The sequence below is a fragment of the Crinia signifera genome, chromosome 6 (genome assembly GCF_055691185.1).
Source record: "Crinia signifera chromosome 6, ASM5569118v1, whole genome shotgun sequence".
NCBI classification, from domain to species: Eukaryota; Metazoa; Chordata; class Amphibia; order Anura; family Myobatrachidae; genus Crinia; species Crinia signifera.
In genome coordinates this window covers 166886565-166903709 of record NC_139222.1, presented here as the reverse complement: position 1 = coordinate 166903709, position 17145 = coordinate 166886565, and the positions used below count along the sequence as shown (strand labels likewise).

Below are 17145 nucleotides of genomic sequence, written 5' to 3'. Positions count from 1 at the left end.
GGTAAAATCGGGCAGCATGGCATCCTCCAGAGAAACTTATGGGGGATTCGGCTGCATGGAGGGATCCTGCTGGGGTCCATCCTTCATATCTGCAAACTGGTCAAATACCAGGTGTTTTGGGGATATAGCTTCAAACCTACATGGGCCCCTAAATGCACTGAGGCTCAACAATGGGTCTAAATGAAGGACTGGAAAAGAATAAATAACATTTTCTCATTATCTCTGTTATAATTAATAATAATTATTTTTCCCTATTTAAGTCCCATCTTGCCATCTGTATTTGACCTAATTAAATATATATATATATATATATATATATATTATGCTGAAACAGAAAGAGAGAATGAGACAAAAATGCAAAAACAAATCAGTATGCAATCATACTTTAGAGGTATACACTGATACTGTGAGCTGTCAAAGCAGAATCAAATTCATACAGGATGCACACGCCTACTTTCTGGCCTTTGCAAAGTTTGCATACACCTCTGCAAACTTGATTTGCTCCTTGGTTTGCAGGCAGAGAGGAAAATCTGATTGTGCACACTATGTAAAAGTGTAACTGACAACTTTTCATATCTGGCTAAAATAATCAATGTACATTATTTTCTATCCTCTCCCTGTGATAAAGCATAAACTGGTATCACATCAACAGATTTTGAATGACAAATAACCAACTCTATTAGAACACAAGTGTAGTAACAGACGTAGGGCTACTTAGTGAGTCAAATGTAAAAAGTTGGGAAGGCTACTTTAATTCTTGTTCCTTTTTTAAGCCCCAACGTGGACATTTCTGAAGCTAAGGAGCAATGGAGGAAATAGCATAGTTAAAACAAATGTTACCAAATTTAGTCTATTATACAGGAAGTGGGTTGTTTAGCAAGAACTTGGCAGCACCATGATGGAGGTTTGGAAATAGATTCTGAGTTTAAGGAACTGCTTTATTTTGGGGTTTGAACTGCTGACTAAGCAGCATTTAATAGTCATAAGGCTGGTTTACTCTTATAATTAGAATACTCACCAAAAACTGTCTGGTTCCTTAAACTAAAAACCTATTACATAACTCCCTATATATTACTTGTGTAACAAGAGGAGACTCTGTTTTGCTTAAAAAAAGTTTTAAGGTGCATACACACTCACAGTGGGCGTTTTTGCCCAGTGTGTTTGCAGAGCTTTGATGGGGAAAATCGCTGGGCTGAAAATCGCTCAGAACATACACACTGAACGATTTTGTCCCGTCCAACCGATTTTCCCAGGGGTGAACAGCATTTCCATAGCAGGACGCTATAATAATACCAGCAGATGAGAGGTGCCCGGAAGCGATGATGCGGGAGCGCGCAGGACCGCTCATCATCGTAACTTAAACACTGGGCGGCTTTTGAGCTGAAAGCAGCTCAAACAGTAAAACTGAGCTCGTGTGTATGGGCCTTTAGACTTATAAAACAATTTCCCCATGTGACAACCACACACATATGCTTAAGCAGGGCTTCCCAAACTCAGGGCCATAATATCACTTATGATTTAGACAGCTTCTGTGGATGATTAATACTAGGTGAAATGCAGTCTTCAATTTAGTCAGCCACAGAACCTGTGTAAATCATAGATATCCGATATTAAGAAAACATTATGGCAAACTTAAGCATAGGTACTAATTTCCTGTGCTAAAACACAAAATCACTGTTCTTAAATACTAATGATGGTCCTTAAGTACCACCGACAGCACTGCAGCGCCAAGCAAAGACTGCATGTAAAAGATGGAGAGCACATTTCAACATATATGTAAAGTACTATGTAAGATATGTGCTGGCTGCCTTACCTGTGGATCAGCAGCCACTGCTACAACACAGGACACCAGCTTACAGCACTCAGTTTTTCTATCATCAATAAGCTGGCTCCCCAACTCCCATTGGCTAGTTCACAGGAGTCGGGAAGCGGGCTTATTGATGCATACTTGCCTACTTTTGAAAACTAGTTTCAGGGAGATTATAGTTGGTAATAGAATTTTGCAAGGCGCCCAATTGAGGGGGCATGTCATTCTCCATCCAAAGGGCGTGTCTAGTTCCATATATGGAGAGATTGTGAAAAGAGATTGTGAACGTGGCACCTAGATGCGTGGGTGTGTGCTGCTACATCTAAGAGGAATCTTTTAAAATTACTTAGATCCAAATGTAGATGAGCCCCAAAGCAGTTAGTAAGAGCTACTATACTTGGTAAAGTGCTGGGAAATAGTGCTGATGATTCAATGTAAATGTATCTCTCTTTTTTCCCCAATTATGTAACAGTGTAATGTGGGCTAGTTGAAATGAGGGAGATTGCTAGATTAATGAGGGAGAGAGGGAGATTGCTGCTATTTCAGGGAGTCTCCTGCAGAATGCAGGAGGATAGGCAGGTATGATTGATGATAGACAGACTGGGCACTGTAAGCCTATGTCCTGTGTTGCAGCCCTGGCTGCTGCTGATCCCGGGTAAGGGTGAAGTCCAGGTAGACCTTGGTGCATAATAATAGCCATCATTCCATATATTTATTTTATTTATTTATTAACAGTTATCTATATTGCGCACATATTCCGCAGTGCTTTACAGACAATAGTTGAACATTCACATCAGTCCCTGCCCCAGTGGAGCTTACAATCTATATTCCCTACCACATATACACGCACACACAGACATTCTAGGGTTAATATTTTTGTTAGGAGCCAAATAACCTACCAGTATATTTTTGGAATGGTGGGAGGAAACCGAAGTACCCGGAGTAAACCCACGCAAGTACACGGAGAATATACAAATGCCACACAGTTAGGGCCATGGTGGGAATCGAACCCATGACCTCAGCGCTGTGAGGCAGTAATGCTAACCATTACACCACCCGTACTGCCCAATATATATAATCATCATCATCATTTCTTTGTATTTTGACTGTTTCTGTTTAGAAAATATTAACTTGAAAATTCCAAAGAATTGACTTACATACAGAATACAGAATTAAAAAAAATGTGCTGGTTATTTGGTAAATTTTGAACAATGTGGACATTTCCTGTGGAAAAAAAAAAATAGAAGATAAAGCCTTGAAACCCATCCCTGGAAAGTAAAGACTGTTTGCAGCTACAAAAGTGGTTAAGCCAGAACTAGACAAGCATAACACGCTTAAGGCGCCCATACCTTATGCAATTTGGGCCCGATTTTGCCCGATTCGGATGAATCGGGCCGTGAAATCGTCCCGAATCACATATGGAGACAGCCCCTCCGATCTGATGCGTGACCCCGTGCGCATCGCATTGGAGTCGGGAGGTCGGACGGCAGTGACGTGCGGTGAGATCAGTGGTTGGTGAGGCACTGCCAGCAGACTTGGTGCAGGGGAGTGGCGGGTACTACAAACATCAATGGTGCCATAGCAGCCGCATCCTGTAGTAGTAATGCCACTTCGCTCAACAGCCACAGTGGTACCCTGATATGCAGTACACAACAGTAATACACCTTATACACAGAATGCTAGCCTCACACTAATAATGTCCTTATACACATATTGCCAAACAATAAAGCCCTTACACATATGGCACACCTTATTAATGCATTTTTACACATTATGCCACACTTTATTAATCCCCTAATAAAAAAAATTCCCCCATACACAAACTGTTTGCTACACATTATGCTCTTTCTCACATAATGCACCTTACACAGATGCCCCACATTATTTATGCCCTTATACACATAATGCCCGTTACACTGACTGTATGCCCCACATTTTTAATAGGCTGTACTCAAAATTGCCCTGTACACATATGCCCCACATTATTATTACCCTTATACACGACACATAATGCCCCATACACATATGCCCCACATTATTAATGCCCTTATGCACATGACACATTATGCCCCCCCCCCACATTATTAAATTCTTATATACACATAATTCCCTTTACATATGCCTCAAATTGTTAAATGCCTTTTTACACATAATGCCCCACATAATGCTTATTACATGTGCCCCACATTATTAAAGGCCCTTTTACACATAATGCCCCTTACACATATCCCCCAGCCTCCACATAGTTTCAAGACCACCAATTATCCCTTCCCTGAACAGCACATCAGTTCCCTTGCCCACATTGCCAAACCCCCCCCCCCCCCTCCCCTCCTCGGGATCCAACATACGGCACCCAGTACCTGCTGCTGAAATCCCATTTCCCGTCTGCCCTGGGGCTGTCACTTACATCTTGTCTTGGCCCTCAGGCTCCGGGCACGGCTCCTGGGTTCTCCGGCATGTCCCCTATGTAGCGCCCCCCGCTTGGTGCGCACAGAAGATGTGTCCGTGCAGTCGCTGGGTGGAGAAGGAGGGGGGGGGTTGCAGAGGTACGTGCAGTCGCCGGGTGGGTACAGACCTCTGACCCACACAGGGGCTGTGCAGATCTTCACTCTGCACAGGGGGTGTTAGGAGGTTTCATTATGCGCACGCCGGGTATCCGTGCAGCCGTCAGGAAAGGTGGGGGAGTGCGGAAGTCCCTGCACCCGCCGGGTGGGCAAGGGGGGTGGGGGGGATGTGCGGAGGTTTCATCATGCCCACGCTGGCGGAGGGGGGAGGTGTGAGAGTCCGTGCAGCTGCCGGGTGGGGAAGGGGAGGGGGGGTTGGACGTCTGTACCCAGTTCAGCTGGCCTGGGTTGCGTCTGCTGCGCTGACCAATCGCAGCTGCCTCTCTGACAGGGGCATGCTTTGAAAGCATGTCCCTGTCACTGAGGCACCACTATAGGTGCCGCTTATAGAGGTTTTTTAATGGGATTTTGCAGCAAGATACTTGGCCCTGCCCCCTGCCCGCCCCTTGTTCCTTCAACCTTAACATTAAGAGCCAGAGGCACTGCTCTAGGTGCCTCCGAAATAGTAATTCAACACAGTATGGTGTCAAAGTGAATAGATTAATATAAAGCAGATACTTATGACACATAATATGTGTCATAAGTTTATACTTTGTATTATTTTATTATGTTTATCACTAATGACAGGGGAGGCACTGCCTCCCCTGCCTCCCCTGACTGCACGTCCCTGTCGGACGGTCTGCACATAAGATTTGCTAAATCTTATATGCTGCCCGGAGCCGTGCTCCCCCGCAACGGGGGACCTACCAGTGCCGGGCGGAGGGATCAGGCGCAGGGAGCTGGGCAGAGGAGGAAGCCTCTGCCGTCAGCGGGAGCAGGGGGGTGGCGCAGAGTACCAGGGAGCCGGGCAGGAGAAGACGCTGCAGCAGCAGTGCGAATGGTGGGGGCAGCAGAGCAGTAAAAAAAAAAACCCATACAAACGCATAGAAAGCCATTGATTGGCTGAGACCTCTCTCAGCCAATCAGCGTTATCCCCGCTGCTGTCCCCCGCTCCCATTGTCCCTGCAGCTCCCCGGGAGTTGCATGTGATAAATCGCATGCGATTTATCACATGCAAAACTTGTCACATGAAGTGCCATCGCATGTGATCCCTCCCAGGGAGCTGCCGGGACAATCAGGTCCGACTTGTCCCTATGACAAGTCGGACTAATGTATGGGGGGCCTTAGTGCCGACACGTATTTAGCCCTCTTCTTTTTTTTTATTTAGATTTTTCAAAAACAAAACGTAAATATACATATAGAGGACTTACATTTGACAAAATTTAACCATAACATTTAGCCCTCTTCTTAGAAACACAGCAGCCTCAGCATGAGAGGGCTCTATTCTATCTATAGAAGGAAAACATTATCTTGTTTATTGGCCCAGGAGCTTATCAGATTGGAAGATATTTGAAGGAACGGACTTCCTTTCAGTAATCACAATAAATTAAGCTGAAGCCTTTTTTAGACATTTTTTTGCTGAAAATGTCAGAGCAGAAAGAATAGCTTGCACAGAACTGTACAACAAATGCAAGTGCTTGCTTTGAAATTGATGATAAAGTGATGTAATGTTTTGAATAATAAGATTATTTCACGTAGACTCCTTTAATGATACTTGTTTTGGTACTTGTGTAGTTTCACGGTAGCCTAGCGTAGTTAGCGTAGTGTCCCAGCGGCAGCCCTGCATAGTCAGCATAGTGTCCCCGTCAGGTAGCGTAGTCACCGTACTGTCCCCGGGAGCTGCAGCTCTGGCCCCGGCATCTCTGGCAAGCCTAGTGAGCGCCTCTCAAACAGCGCCGATAACCACCAGATCCCCGCTGGCGGAGAGGCGCTCCATCTGCCTGAGACCCAGATCCGACCTGACGCGCGCTCCCGAGCACATCAGATCATACCTAACAGATTGAACGTGCTGCACATAAAATGTATCTGGAACGCACTCGTTGGGTGCAAATTGGGCCTATTTTAAGCACATCATATAAATTCCATGCAATTTTTATTATGTACTTCACTGACATATTCCTGGACTCACCCACACGCAGAGATAAATCTGATGGTACATTCGGTGTGCATTACACAAATTGCATGCAATTTATTGCATCAGATGTGTATATGTGACAAATGCCAAATCAGATGTGAGCCTCCAGGAGAGCTTCAAGGGAAATTTTGTCCAACATTAAGGTCAGATAACTCGCACTATTAAGATCTTCTTGGTCCTCCATCGAACAACAACAACAATGCAATTAAAACTTACAACACGGTTTTGTCAAACACCATTGAGAAACAATAAACAAGTCTACTCCTACGAATAATAACTTCTCTTGACAGGAAAGGCAGACTTTATGTGGCTTATCTCAGTGTGAAGACATCCTTCTCTATTCCATAAATAAGGGGGGCAAAATAGTGTGACTTAACACTGATGATTACCTCATGGAAGCATATAAGCAACTCAGTGACACTATTGTGTACAGGAAATTAACACAGGACCCTACCCAAAAATGTGTACAAGAATTGCATAACTTTCTCAGAATAGGAGTTGAGGAAGCTCTGATTCCTAAACGTGTACACTCCTACATCGTCGATACTTCCCTCAGGATCCCTGTGTTTTGTCTTCCCAACAGTTTAATAAGTCCCCGGGTTATCCCATCATTGCTGCTGACTATCATTATATTTTGATATCTCTAAATATCTAGATACTTTTTTACAGCCAGTGGTACAGGGGGGGGGGATACCTATCTGCAAGACATCACAATGGTTTTGAGTGGACTAGCTAAAATCTACATGAGCGATGGTGACTTCCTGCTATGTGCAGCTGACCTAGTCAGTGGCAAACGCAGGATTTTCAGAAGGGGGTTTCCAGAAGGGCGGAGCAAAGCACGGAAATGGACACTTAGGTGACCCAGTATATGCCGGGTCAGTTAAAGTATTATAGATAGACCAAATGTATATAAATAATAAAAACAAATATATATATATATACATACAGGGGCATCAACAGCAGTGTAGGCCCCTGGGCATAGCAATGTATTGGGGCCCCTACCGATCCTCCTCCAGTGGTAGGGGTGGGGGAAGCTTTGATGTCCCACAGGTGGTAGGGGGTATTATATCAACCGCTCAGCATGTGGTGCCTGGTTCAGTAATTTCCATTAATTACCGCTTTACTGCACAGATGATGGGAGATGAGGGCTTTGGGCTGAATGAAGGGGCCCTGATAAATAACTTCCAGGGTGGTAGAGGATGTTTAATATGCAGAGGAGGGGTGTATAGTGGAGTGAGCTTATTATTCATAATTTCTGGTGGGAGGACAGCTTGCTTGACTGCAGATATCTCCAGTTCTCGGAAATAGATTTCTTCGATTTTAATGGAATTGAAAACTAGAGAATCCCACCTACCAAATGGTACTGGGGTCTAGGGGATCAGTGTTCAGGAGGCAGAGCAATCTGCCAACAAGTATATAAAACTACATACCAGGTGTGTGGAGCTGGAGCAGTAACCAGCTGCTGGAAGGCTGATATCTCTGGTTCTGGGGACAGTAGAGACAAGCTACTAGTGTTCCTTAAAGGGGGAGAGTCCCAGCTTTTGGAATATATCCACAGAAAAACTCTAAGTCAGACAGAACCTGAAAGATCTGACTGGGAAGAGCAATTAACAGGCTTGGATAGGGACCACTGCTTTGAAGTCAGATATCTCCGGTTCCCAAGGGCCGATTTTTAAAATTCTTGTACCCATGGAAAGAGGGGACCCTCAGCTTTCAGCCTAGGGCCCTTAGACTTCTGGGGGGGTTTCTGGGTACTCGGAAACCCCCCCTGCGTGCGCTACTGCTAGTAGTTTATAGATCAGCATTCCCCATCACTGGGGAAATAATGCCACTAGAAGACTAATTATATTAATAATCTAAACTACATTGGCCCAGACATCACAGCTCGTTCTCAATCATAATTACTGTATTTGTAATGATGATATTTACATTCTACAGCAAGGCTGTGCGATGGGGCGTGTCTAATCCCACATACGCTAACCGCTTCCTGTTCAGTGTGGAGAGGGACCTATTCTTTAGTAACACTTGGTTTGCTTTTAAAAATTAGTTTTCAAATGCTGCGGGACAGTTATGCTCCCCTGTTTGAGGATCGGGGTTTGCATATGCATATGTGCAAACCCCGGGAGCAAACAGCTTTGGCGAGTTACACATTGGCCAGGCCGTATGTTCAACCGTGGGTGGGCATGGGGCAGAGGTAAGGGAACGGGCAGCATTTTTTGGGCATTTGAATCACCCACATTATTTGAATGGGCACAGCTCAGGAATTTTGAGACTTGATGGGATATGGATCATAGGAAATACAGCAACCATGTCGACAAGCATTAAGTCGACACCACTAGGCATTTTTTTTATTTTTATATTTACTGCAGTGAAAGTCCATTAGGGGAATTAATCCAGTTTGGAATGCATAGCAGCAGTATCCTCCATAACAGAAAGATGGAGAGCTTGTTGGACACAGCGAAACGCATCAGCCAGAGCACTTGGACACTTACCTGCCACTTTGCACTACTATTTTGATCCAGGCCAGCCGCCCTTTTGCATCCACTATTCACGGAGACAAACAAGCTCTTCCTCTACTGCTGCTTTGCATTCCGAACTGGATTCATTCACCTAATGGAATTTCACTGCGGTAAGTATAACCAGAAATATACCGTATAAATTAAGAGAGACTTTACTCTGGATATCTCTATGGGCCTTATTTTAGTTCACTCTTTCTGACAAAATCCTTCTTAGATGGACAAAACCATGTGCACTGCGGGTGGGGCAGATGTAACTTGTGCAGAGAGAATTAGATGTGGGTGGGGTTTTTCTTCAAAGTGAGATCTATATTGCAGTGTAAAATAAAGCAGTCAGTATTTTCCCTGCACAGAAACAAAATAACTCACCCAAATCTAATTCTATCTGCACATGTTACATCTGCCCCCCTGCAGTGCACATGGTTTTGTCCATCTAAGAAGGATTTTGTCAGAAAGAATGAACTAGAATAAACCCCTATATGAGGACTACTTTTGTCGGTATACATAGGAATGGATCCCCACAGCCTTATAACTCATTCAGTGCAGTGCCATAGGTGCCTTGTGTCTTTATATACTTTTCTGTTGATTTGCGTATTTATGTTTTAATGCACCTATTGTCTATTATTATTATCATTAAATTTGATGTATTTTTCATTTTAATTGTTTAGCGCTACTTCCTTCATCTTTGTATTGTTTGCCTAAGGGACAGCTCACTCCTTTTAATGTAACAGTTTCACGGTACATCCCATTCGGTGCCCGATTGTGTTGCCTAGGCAACCATCCATTTTTCACTGTAGTCAGTCTATAGGCAAAACAAAGTGCTTCTCTATGGTTAGCATTACATTTCTGGTTCTTACAGATGAAAGTGAAACTGTTCATATCTCTTTATCACTAAGCACAAGATGGGGCTTGTGAGCAGATAAAATGTTCCAGTCATCTGATGTTAAGATACTATTCTTTAACCCTTTGAGTGCCAACGTTGCTGTGAGAGATCTCAAAATATTCAGTGAAAATGGCAGCGTTACTTACAGCGACTGCTCTTTTAGTATACATAATACAAATACAGCCAAGTCAATTGATTGAAGTTTAGGTAAATATTGCACCCAAAAAAAGAACGGTCGCTGTGAGAGGTGCTGGCATTTTTTAGCGGATATTTTGAGGATCTCTCACAGCAACACTGGCACTCATAGGGTTAATATCTTACAAATTGCAACTGTAACATCAAAAATACTATTTACAAACTACTAAATTATACCTAGATCATCTCTGCCTGGAACTAGTTCTATGGGTCCATTAACCAAATTCACTGTAATGATGTTTTACTATTGTATGTACTATGCCTGTCTAGGGCATACCCATTACCTCTATCTACACAAGGCATTGTTACTTGTGAGTTTCCTACCTACCTCAACTACAGGTGGGAAGTTTGACTGGTATATGGTCGTATTATCGACCACACTTAGGTCGACAGTCATTAGGTCGACACCATTGGGTCGACATGCAACTAGGTCGACAGGGTTCTAGGTCGACATGGTTGAAGGTTGACAGGTCTCTAGGTCAACATGGGTTAGGTCAACAGGTCGCGAGGGCATGGTGGGAGAATAAAATAGTGTGCCCCGAAGCATAGCGAGCAATGCGAGGTTCTGCGGTTGACTTCCAACTGTGTCCATGTCGACCATGTTGACATTTGGGTAAAAAAAAAACAGTGAAAAAACCCATGTCATGTTGACTTGTCGACCTAACCCATGTCGACCTTGTCCCTTGTCGACCTAGACACATGTCGACCTTCAACCATGTCAACCTAATGATTGTCGACCTAAGTGTGGTCGATAAAACGATCCACACCCGTTTGACTGGTGGTAGACCAGGTGTCCTCAGGCGAGCTCAGGGAGGACAGAAACCTCCCGTGGAGCAGAAGGTCATAGGCCCTTATTCAGATCTGATCGTAGCAGAAATTTGGTCTCAAAATAAGCAAACCCATGTGCACTGCAGGTGTGGCAGATGTAACATGTGAAGAGAGCGTTACATTTGGGTGAGGTGTGTTAAAACATCTAATCTAAATTGCAGTGTAAAAATAATGCAGCCAGTATTTTCCCTTCACAGAAACAAAAGAACTCACCCAAATCTAACTCTCTCTATACATGTTACATTTGCTCTACCTGCAGTGCACATGGTTTTTCCCATTTGTAGAACAAATTTGTACTGCAATCAGATCTGAATAAGGACCATAGTGTGTAGGGCAGGGGTCTCACCATAGCTGCGAAGAGAAGCCACCAGAAAGGGGTGCTGGACGGGGTCCCGACAGTCATTTACCCAACGTCGGGATCCTGACTGTTAAAATACAGACGCACGGGTTCCCGATGGCCACCAGCTATTCTCCCTCGTGAGGGTCCACGACCCCCATAGAGGGAGAATAGAATACGTGGCGAGCACAGTCCCCGCAGCGTGGCAAGCACAGTGAGCCCGCAAGGGGCTTTGTTGCGCTTGCCACGCTGTCCGGCCAGTTGGGATCCCGACGTTGGGCTAATTACTGTTGGGATCCCGACTGTCAGAACCCTGTACCACACGCCCAGAAAGATGGCACATTTCTTCTAGCCAAATATCGAGGCACAGGGAAATGAAATCCCAGGCAGCTTGTGTTTTAAATGTTCCCTAGTTATCTAGGTTTGCCTTATGTACCGTAATTGATTATTGATTAATATAACTGTATACATTTGCAAGCTACATCTCAGAGAAGACAAGTCTGTTAGCATCTCAAAATGTTCTCTCCACTATTCTAACAAATAAGAAAGGTCTTACCTGGAGCTCTGAGAGGGACTGGCCTTTCCTGCAGTTTATAGACTAAAGAGGACTTTGGCCGTTAGCATCGATAAACTTGTTCAGGGCCACATTTACTAAGCTGCAGTGAGCATGACACAATTACCACAACTGATGACTGCTAAGGCATTGTAATACATTGAGAGAGATACAGTATTGTGTGTGCTGTTGATGACAAAATGACTATGGCTACTTTATATATAGACTGAGTGAAAAATGAACTACTTAATGCAAGAGCTATGGACAAAAGGCGCGGTTAGTGAAAGCATATTACTCAGAGAGACACAGATCTACAGGGATACATACGATATCCCAGCAGTGGTGATGCAGATGGTCAAAAGATATTCTGCGGAATCCTGATACGTGGAATCCAGACAGGGGCTCCGTAAATGAGTTAACCCTCTCACTTCACCCCCTAACCCTCCTTGTTTGCAGTCTAACCCTAACTCCCCCCCCCCCTCCCACAGCCTGACTCTAACCATCAACGTTAGTGCCTAACCTTAACCCCGGTACCCCCCCCTACCCCTAACATCCATTTGTAAGTACCTAAACCCCCCTCTGCAGCCTAACCTGATCCTCTCCAGACCCCCCCCCCCCCTCCCTCAGCCTACCCTAAGCCCCTTCGGTGCCTAAACCTAACCCCTCATCCTTCCTCAGTCTAACCGTAACCTGCCCCAGTATACTTACGTGCTGGATGTCGGGATTCTGACATCGGTATCCTGATCCATTTTAAAGTTCCAGTGCTGGTGTTCTTTATAGTCTTTTTCAAAGTGTATTACAGCGATGGCATGGCTGCTTATTTATACCTGATGGTCCCTTCTCATTGGTGCATAGCTCAATTGTACTAATTACAGTAACTTCTTATTCCACATATTTCAATATGTAAAAATTTTCATATCCAAACACAATGTCATTTATAAAAGACCCCCTAATTTAATTTACTATGGTTTCCTCATCTTCCGAGCGTGCACTCCAGCTTGAAAAGGACCCTTTACCCATAATCCCAGTGCTGTCCTCTATAACTAGCATGACCTTTTGGTTGGTGGAGTCTGCGTTCCCTCTGTGGAATGCAGACCACTTTAAGTGGTGGCAGGTTTTCCAATTACAAAGTAAACACCACTAAATCCAAAGCTCTTGACATTAATATAGATCTCCCAGACCTGACTATTTAGCAAAATACGTCCTCTCCATTGGCAAAGTAGAAATATCTAATATTTAGGCATATATCTAACTAGACTTTGGGCCCAAATCAGACCTGATTGCATGGCTGCGACTTAGTACAGCGAGTGATTATCAATACACTGCGCATGCGTACGGTTGAAATTAGTTGTGAAACTAGTTCTGTACACTGGCCGTTCCCAAGGTGATTGACAGGGAGTGGGCATGTGGGGGTGAAAACTCCCCAACTTTTTTGGGGAGTACTCCGAAAAACACAAGGTGTGTCTATAAAAAAACACTGGTAGTGTTGGGGAAAATGCAGGTGTGTCCAGCCAGCTTACGGAAGGGTGTGTGACGTCAGCTTCAGCCTGGATGTGCTTCTTTTTCATTGCAGGACCGAGTAAGTCTCAGGTTACGCACGCCTGCGATGACTTATGCATATGTAAAATTCATTAAATGGTGAGCCCACTACAATGGATTTTGGACATATTAGCACGGGTGCGAATGGGTGTGCACCCATACACATCCATTTGCACAGTGAGCACATTAATTCGCACGGAGGGATTTCACTGAAATAGGGCGGCGTCTTAACGGATCTATATTCAGCAAATTTTTCCAGACTTCAATCTTCTATAAAATCAGATTTCTCTTCCTGGAACAAACAATTTATCTCCTGGCTATGTCGCATGGCTGCTGTGAAAAGAACAATCCTTCCAACACTACTCTACCTTAGGCAAACTTTACCTATACCTGTTCCTACTAAACATTAAAACAAAACATTTGAATAACTTTATATGGGCTGGGAAAAAATATTGTGTGGAATGTAATAGGATGAGAGATTCAGAAAGTGAGAGATTTGGTCAAAAATTTCCAGTTGTTTTAAAGCGGCAAAACCAATTTGATTTGGAGTGTAAATGATTGCCGCTTTAAAACAACTGGAGATTTCTTACCAAAACTCTCACTTTCTGAATCTCTCATCCTATTAAATCTCACCCCTATAGTTAAAATGTGAATACTACAAAAACTTCACACCATGGGTGTTCTGGGAGTCCCAGATTAAACACTACTGTGCGGTCCATCTTGCTCCTTGCATTCTATGGCACACCCCACCATCTCAGTGAGTGTGGACTTCTATCAAAATTGATAATATGGAATTCTATTTCTTTTGGTACTTGTTTCCTAGAACAGCCACATCGATGTTGATCGGGTCGGTCGCATCGATCGCATCGCATGCTACCAAATTGCATGCGATGCGACCGACGCGATGGTCCCGATTTTTACATTGATTGAAATGTGAATAGGGTCCCTAGGACCCTATTTTACATTGGATTCAATGTAAAAATCTCCCCAGACCCCAATTTTAACTCCCTCAACGGCACCCCACGATTGACGCCAACCCGAAGCGTGGCGAGCGTAGCGAACCCGCGAGGGCCGGCGGCACGCGTCCTCCGACCTTTTCATACCCCTACTATCCACGTCGGCGTGGAGTTGAGAATATAAAGTGTGGCAAGCGCAGCGAGCCACCGAGCCCGAAACGTGGCGAGTGCAGCGAGCCCCGCGAGGGGACGCGTATAACTTCACAGGTATACGCGTCCCCTCGCCACGCTTCGGGCTCGGTGGCTCGCTGCGCTCGCCACACTTTATATTCTCAACTCCACGCCGACGTGGATAGTAGGGGTATGAAAAGGTCGAAGGACGCGCACCGCCGCCGCCGCTCGCCACGCTGCGGGTTAGCGTCAATCGTGGGGTGACGTTCACAATGGGGGGGGGGCATATACAATGAGAAATGGGCCATATTGGCCCATTTCCCATTTTTTTCCCGATTACAATGTTAAAAATATTTTAACATTGAACCCTATGGCAAAATCGGGTGCATTGCGTCGGTCGCGTCGCGTGCCATGTTAATGCACCCGACCGACGCGATGGACCCGATTTTTCCTTTGCCGGCAAAATGAACCTGATTTCAAAGGAAATCGGGTCCATCGGGGGTAATCGTGTACCTTAAGCTGAGGTACACGATTACCACCGATTGTGGCCGTTATAGGAAACAAGTACCTTTCTTTTATACCCTGTTGTGGCCACTTCAACTTCTGATCTCTTCTGAAAACAATGTAACCAAAAGGGAGCCTTTCTGCCTGCTGGATGTTCCTGTCCACTAGTTCAACCTTTTTGGCAGGAGGTCCACAATTTAATGAAATCAGTCACTGGTATTCAAATGCTTTCCTCTCCATTCTATTTCTTATTATTTAGACCCTTAACTTGCATCCCACCTTTAACTGAAAAATTAATTAGTTAAATTCTAAGTGCAGCTAAATGCTTATATCGCTGCTTTGGTCACCATAGACGGACCACTTTCATGCCGAGGCTCCATCATTTTTCTGTTTCCTCACTAAGGGAATGGCAGACATTAATCACTCCACTATCTATCCTAATCTGAGCTCTCCTTCTACTCCCCATTTTTCTCTGTTACCTCCTTGGTCGTTTACCCATATATCTATTTTCTTTTCTCCTCTACAGTTCTATATCAGGATGAGCAATTTATGGATTTGACAGTTTTATTGATTTTCCTGTCTAGATGTAATCCTGTTTCTGTTGCTCACTTAATGTTATTATAATATACATGTATTTTCTTTCCGTAACTGTAACATATTTCTTGAAATTGAAATTTGTTTGTTTGGACATTGAAAACCAAATAAAAAAAACTCTCAAAACAATAATAAAAAAAAATACCTGGGCAGCACTGCTTAAATCAGGATATTTAGGTGCCAAATCATTTCCACACTCCTTGCTCACAGCCAGGACAGCACAGGCTGGGAATTTACAGCTGCTGTTCTTTGACTTAATTGACTTGATTTACCACTGATGTCCAAAATGGGTGCCGGATGACACTCCGACAGTGGGGATCCCGACAGTCAGTATCCCGATGTCGGGATCCCGACTGCCGGTGCTCCGAAAGGGGGGATCCCGACTCACAGGGGCTATTCTCCCTTGTGGGGATCCACGACCCCCATAGAGGGAGAATAGAACCTATGGCGAGCGTAGTTATTAGGGTGAGGTTTAGAGGTGTCTGTGATGTGGAGAGAAGTTGAAAAAAAGCAAGTTGGCAGTAATGTGTGAGAGAGCAGAGGAATCGCTTCTCCTCAGGAAGAATCTCTGATGTGGACAGAATAAGAAGCTAGTGGGGAAGCTGGGACTCCAAGGTGGTTACGGATCATTAGGTGGACAGTGTCTAGTTAGATTGTCAAAAGGTCAACCACTATTGGTCAACAAAAAGAAAATAGTAGCGCTAAACAATATAAATTTAAGGAATTTAATAGGACATAAAAAAGAACAAAGTTCATAAAAGCACAATAAAATAACAATAAAGCACTGGCACCTATTAGCTACTGAGTGTAACGGTCCATTCCTAGTACACCACCAAATGATTTTTGGAGAAATTCCGGATACAGTAGGAGTCTGTTAACTTAAGGTAAGTTGTATAATTACCGCAAAGCAAAGTCCAAGTGAAGATTTTTAATCCTTATTGAGGAAAGCAAATACTGCAGGTGTCTTCAGATGGAGTGTTGTAGGATTTCCATAATATTGCGGATATATTTGTAAAGTAGTTGAACTCCGGTGGCGGCTGGTCTAGAACCTGGTGGTGGTGAGAGTAGCAAAGAGGTCGCCAATGGTGCCTTACGCCTGACGCGTTTCGCTGTAACAAGGTACAGCTTTATCAAAGGGACCAGACCAGCCGCCACCGGAGTTCAACTACTTTACAAATATATCCGCAATATTATGGAAATCCTACAACACTCCATCTGAAGACACCTGGGGCCAAATGTAATAGGGTGAGAGTTTCAGAAAGTGAGAGATTTTGGGAGAGTTTTCCCATGTTTTTTAAAGCAGCAATCAATTACATGGCAAAATCAACCTGGTTTTGCAGTGTAATTGATTGCTGCTTTAAAAAAAAGGGGAAAACTCTCCCAAAATCTCTCACTTTCTGAAACTCTCACCCTATTACATTTGGCCCCTGCAGTATTTGCTTTCCTCAATAAGGATTAAAAATCTTCACTTGGACTTTGCTTTGCGGTAACTATACAGCTTACCTTAAGTTAACAGACTCCTACTGTATCCGGAATTTCTCCAAAAATCATTTGGTGGTGTACGCTCAGTAGCTAATAGGTGCCAGTGCTTTATTGTTATTTTATTGTGCTTTTATGAACTTTATTCTTTTTTATGTCCTATTAAATTCCTTAAATTGATATTTTTTAGCGCTACTATTTTCTT

General features: G+C 44.0%; 1 protein-coding gene across 2 annotated transcripts in view; it reads right to left on the bottom strand.

Moving 5' to 3' along the window:
* The window catches only part of UNC13D (unc-13 homolog D), a 62281-nt gene extending 50553 nt beyond the window's left edge, over positions 1-11728 (bottom strand). Inside the window, exons 1-2 of one of the 2 annotated variants that reach the window (XM_083147970.1) lie at positions 11701-11722; positions 8878-8995 (exon numbers count right to left, since the gene is read on the bottom strand). The gene's annotated coding sequence lies outside the window, so the exon portion shown is untranslated. Of the gene's footprint in view, positions 1-8877; positions 8996-11700 lie in introns of both variants that reach the window. The other variant, XM_083147969.1, reaches the window with a different exon arrangement.
* Between the last annotated feature and the right edge of the window lie 5417 nt (positions 11729-17145).